Source organism: Lathyrus oleraceus, chromosome 2 (assembly GCF_024323335.1).
Source record: "Lathyrus oleraceus cultivar Zhongwan6 chromosome 2, CAAS_Psat_ZW6_1.0, whole genome shotgun sequence".
Lineage (NCBI taxonomy): Eukaryota > Viridiplantae > Streptophyta > Magnoliopsida > Fabales > Fabaceae > Lathyrus > Lathyrus oleraceus.
The window spans coordinates 273,016,699-273,022,420 of NC_066580.1; the positions used below are offsets into that span (position 1 = coordinate 273,016,699).

Here is a 5,722-nt window from a genome sequence, read left to right on the forward strand (position 1 = left end):
CAAATAGATAATTTTGCAATGAAATATATAACTTGTGTAACTTTTAAACCATTCCTTAAGCTTATTGCTCAATTAGGCTAAAAGAAAACCCAATGTATAATAAATCATATTCTCAAAAATAAAATCAATGTTGAAGTTACACAATAAAACAAATACAAGAACTGAAAGCTAAAATCAAATGCATTTCACAATTGAATATCTATCTATCTATGATTGAACTCAACATGTGCCAATTGCGATGCTCGTTCCATCCATAACAAGTCTTCTGAAATGCTTAACAGTATAGACCCTTCTGGTTTCATATGATATAACCAAAATCAAAAGTAAGAGTTTTTAAAGATAAGGAATTTGCAAGAATGAACCTTGTCAAAGTCATTGCATGTTTAAAGCCTGTTTCAAGTCTGATATTCACATTCTGAAGTTGACTAAGGAAATTACTACTGCACTCTAACTTTTCCGAAGGGTCCGGCACTTGTGTTTCATAACCACTGCCATGGTTAGTCTGCATTATAAAAATATAGAGTCAAAACATGACAATAAAAAGACAAACTAACTTTAGCTAAGAAGCATAGGGTGTTACTGTTATGTTATAGTTAATGAGTTTTATTAATAAGATAGTGGAGAGATTAAGAGTCTGTTGTAGTTGGAAGGTCAAGAGATAGTGGTCAATTAATAGTATTTACTAATTATTATCTTCCTAGAATAGCTGAAGTTTCTGAGTCTGTATAGAGACCAAAGATGTACTCTAATGAAATACAGAAGTTACAAAAAAACTCGCTTTCTTCTGTCAAATTGGTATCAGAGCTAATAGCAAACATGTTGAATCAAATGCCGTTGCCACGACTAACGAAGTTAAATTATGAAAACTAGAGTATCCAAGTGAAAGCTCTTCTCGGATCTCTAGACGCGTGGGAGGTGACCAAAGATGGGTTTGAAGAACCAACAGATATTGTGGGATATACGTCAGCTCAAAATAAGGCGTTGAAAGAGACGCGATCGAAGGATAAAACGACACTATACATGCTGTTTAGGGTTGTTGATGAATCAGGCTTCGAAAAGATTGTCGATTCGACTACGTCAAAAGAAGCATGGGACACGCTAGAGAAAGTGTTCAAAGGAGCAGATCAAGTAAAGCAAGTTCGACTCCAAACTCTTCGTGGCGAATTGGAGAGGATGCAAATGAAGGAGTCAGAAAATGTATCTGACTACATCACGCGTGTACAAAAGGTGGTGAACCAACTCACCAGAAATGGCGAAACAGTAACCATATGTGTGGTCACAAACACTTGTTTAAAGAAATGAGAAAGATTGAAGATGGCAATGTGTCTTTCGGAGATGCATCGAAAGTGAAGGTCGAAGGCAAGGGAACGATCCGTTACTTGCAGAAGGATGGGTTGATTGGATCAATTCAAGATGTTTATTATGTACCAAATCTTAAGACCAACATCTTGAGTTTGGGACAACTTACAGAAAAAGGTTATTCGATACTTATGAAAGAACGAATACTGCATTTGAAGGACAAGCTGGGACATCTGATTGCTCGTGTCGAAATGGAGAGAATTCGAATGTACAAATTGAATCTGATAAACGTTCGAGAAAAATGTTTACAAGTAAATGTCGAAGACAAAGCGTCACTATGGCATCTACGCTTTGGTCATCTACATCATGCTGGTTTAAAAAGGTTGGCGAAAAAGAACATGGTGCATGGACTACCATATATGGATTATGAAGGAAAGTTCTGTGAAGAATGTGCTCTTAGCAAACAAACAAGAACTTCATTTCAAAAGAAGGCAGAATATCAAGCTAAGCATATCCTTGATTTGATTCACACCGACATATGTGGGCCAATCACGCCAGAATCTTTCAGTAGCAAAAGATACTTTATTTCCTTTATCGACGATTACTCACGGAAGACATGGGTTTATTTCTTGAAAGAAAAGTCTGAAGCATTCGAGGTGTTCAAAAGGTTCAAAGTAATGGTGGAGAAGGAAACCGACAGTCACATTAAAGCAGTTTGATCTGATAGAGGTGGTGAGTATACTTCGACAACCTTTATGAAGTATTGTAAAGTGCAGGGTATAAGGAGATTTCTAACTGCAACATACTCACCTCAACAAAATGGGGTGACTGAAAGGAAGAATCGAACAGTCCTTGACATGGTTCGTTCAATGCTTAAAAGCAAGAACATGCCAAAGGAATTTTGGGTAGAAGCTGTACAATGTGCCATTTATGTTCAGAATCGATGTCCACATTCGAAGTTAGAAGATCAAACACCACAAGAAGCGTGGAGCGGACATAAGCCAACAGTTTCTCATCTCAAAGTATTTGGAAGTGTGGCTTATGCACACGTACTAGATCAACGAAGAACGAAACTTGAAGACAAAAGTCAAAAATACATACTCATTGGGTATGATTAGAAAACAAAAGGGTACAAGCTATTTGATCCCATAAGAAAGAAGGTGATAGTGAGTAGAGACGTTCGAATAAACGAAGCAAGTAAGTGGGACTGGAACAGTTCGACAGAAGCTATCGTCGAAGTTGAAGAATCATTTGTCGCTGTACCACCAAACATTTCAACAAAACTTGAAGATTCTGAAAATGAAGATGAACCTCCACAACCCAGAATGCGAAGTTTGCAAGATCTGTATGATGCGACAAGTGAAGTGCACCTTGTATGTCTCTTGGCAGATGCTGAAAACATCAGTTTTGAAGAAGTAGTACGAGACAAGAAGTGGAAAAGTGCCATGGACGAAGAGATGAGGGCGATTAACCACAACAACACTTGGGAGCTAGTTGAATTGCCAAAAGGTAGTCAACCCATTGGTGTAAAGTGGGTATTCAAGAAAAAGATGAACGCTCAAGGAGAAATAGAACGATACAAAGCGAGACTTGTTGCGAAGGGATACAAACAGAAAGCAGGAGTTGATTATGACGAAGTATTTGCACCCGTTGCAAGAATGGAGACAATTCGATTACTCATATCTCAAGTTGCTCAATTCAAATCGCCAATATTTCAAATGGATGTCAAAACAGCTTTTCTGAATGGTGTACTCGAAAAAGAAGTCTATGTTGAACAACCACTCGGGTACATGAAAGCTGGAGAAGAGAAGAAGGTACTGAAATTGAAGAAAGCGCTATATGGGCTGAAGCAAGCACTGCGGGCATGGAACGCACGTATCGACACATATTTCAAGGAGAACGGGTTCGAGCAATGTCTGTACGAACATGCCCTCTATGTGAAGAAAAATGGAAGGAATGTATTACTTGTTGCTCTCTATGTCGATGATCTTATTTTTCTGGGCAGTAATGATCAAATGATAGAAGAATTCAAAAACACAATGACACGTGAATTCGAGATGACAGACTTAGGCCTGATGAGATTCTTTCTTGGTCTGGAGGTTCGACAAGAAGAAACAGGAATCTTCATCTCACAAGAAAAATATGCAAAAGAAATCTTGAAAAGATATAAGATGGAAAGCTGTAATCCGGCTTCGACGCCAATGGAACCAGGAACAAAGTTGTCGAAATTTGATAGAGGAGAACGTGTCGAAGTAGGAAAATATCGAAGTCTGGTAGGAAGTCTTCGCTATCTCACATGTACAAGACCAGATATCTCATTAAGTGTAGGCATTGTAAGTCGATTCATGGAGGAGCCAGTTTACACACATTGGAAAGCATTGAAGCGAATTCTGAGGTACATCCAACGAACAGTGTCACTTGGGATGTTCTACTCGAATTCAGACAAATACAAGTTGGTTGGTTACTCTGACAGTGATTGGTGCGGAGACATAGACGATCGAAAAAGCACTTTTGGATATGTGTTTTTCATGGGAAATACTGCATTTACTTGGCTTTCTAAAAAGCAGCCGATAGTAACACTTTCAACATGTGAAGCAGAATATGTAGCAGCATCCTGGTACGTTTGTCATGCAATATGGCTCAGAAGATTGATGAGTAAAATGGAGCTAGAACAGAAAGGTGCAACAATAATACAAGTTGACAACAAGTCAGCAATTGAGTTAGCAAAGAATCCAGTAAACCATGAAAGGAGTAAACACATTGACGTTCGCTTCCACTTCATTCGAGAACACGTGAAGGAAGGAAATGTCGAATTGAAGCATGTAGCAAGTAAGGACCAAGCAACAAACATTTTCACAAAACCACTATCAAAAGAAATCTTCGACAGAGGCAAGAAATTGATAGGCATGATGAATAGAAGAAACATTTAAGTTTACAGAGGAATTTTGTTGAATAAACTTTAATGTTATAGTTAATGAGTTTTATTAATAAGATAGTGGAGAGATTAAGAGTCTGTTGTAGTTGGAAGATCAAGAGATAGTGGCCAATTAATAGTATTTACTAATTATTATGTTTCCTAGAATAGCTGAAGTTTCTGAGTCTGTATAAAGACCAAGGATGTACTCTAATGAAATACAGAAGTTACAAAAAAACTCGCTTTCTTCTGTCAGTTACCACTATATAGTTCCAAAAGGTTAGTAGCACGTTTTAGCACACTTACGATGTATAAAAGTTCTTCTTTTTCATCCAAATTCACTTCATCTAAACAGAGATACTTTAAGCTCGTTATCAGCTGTGACAAAGGAAAGATACCTGTAAACAGCAGCATCTATGCACACAAAAAAAATTACTAACAAAGCTATGAGAAATATTTGTAACATTTCAAGTAGAAATAAAACAACTTTAAAGGTAAATATTTGAATGGACCAAATTCACCGATCTTTCCAAGTATTAACAAAGTAAGCCTTTGAATTATTGGCAAACTTTTATTCATACCAAATAGGAACTTCTGTGGAAGTGAGAGTGTGAGATCAATTAGAGCAGAAGAAGAAGAAGAAGAAAGATTAATAGATTGACAACCAGAACAGTGCTCAATGCGGAGTTTTTCAAGTAATGGGCAGGCAGAAAGAAGAGTCTCAAGTGCACCCAACTCAAATGTCACTTCTTCTAAGCAAAGGTGAAGTAAAGTCTTAAAGCCACAGAAAGTAGGGGGAGTGGACAAGTTAAATCTGTTCAATTGAAAGTAAGTTAATCCCTAACAAGAGAAGAGATGAGATGGAACTTGAACATGATACGTCTCATCGTTCATAAGCCTAATATGTTTAAGACCTTTCCTTGACAAAAACAGAATCCACTTATTAAGATATTCAAATGTGATTTTATGTTTGGAAGTCCAAGGGAGTTGAAGAATAAACTCAAGTATTGGCCCATTATGAAGGAAAAAATTTCCTTAATAATTCTAGAAAACTTAGAGGCAGGGTCGTTAAGATTCTCAAACAAATCAAAAAATTCGTCATTAAACTTAAGCAGTCACGTTCTAGACAAAATACTGGTCCTAATTAGGTCTTTAACGAACAAGTGTTCGAGGATGCAATCAATTATATTACCAGGTAAGTCACTAATTCTATCAATGTCATCACCATAATTGGCCTTCTTGTTGGGTCGAGTCATAATTGACCTGCAAATTCAAGAAAAACAGTAAATACTATAAGTACATTAATTATATATTCAACTAGATTACTTAATTTTAAGAATTTTAAGAGTAGTTTCGTTTTAGTCCTCTAACTAAAAAACATCATATAATAATCTTTTAATTTCTCTTTCGTTAAACTATTTGATCTCTTTCGTTATTCTGGGTGAAAAAATATTAAATATGGTTGAGGTGAGATGTCAGGTATGTAAACAGTACAATGAACACTCAATT

General features: G+C 36.7%; 1 pseudogene; it reads right to left on the reverse strand.

Moving 5' to 3' along the window:
* Positions 1-203: 203 nt before the first annotated feature.
* Positions 204-5,469, reverse strand: LOC127122871 (F-box/FBD/LRR-repeat protein At1g13570-like; annotated as a pseudogene).
* Between the last annotated feature and the right edge of the window lie 253 nt (positions 5,470-5,722).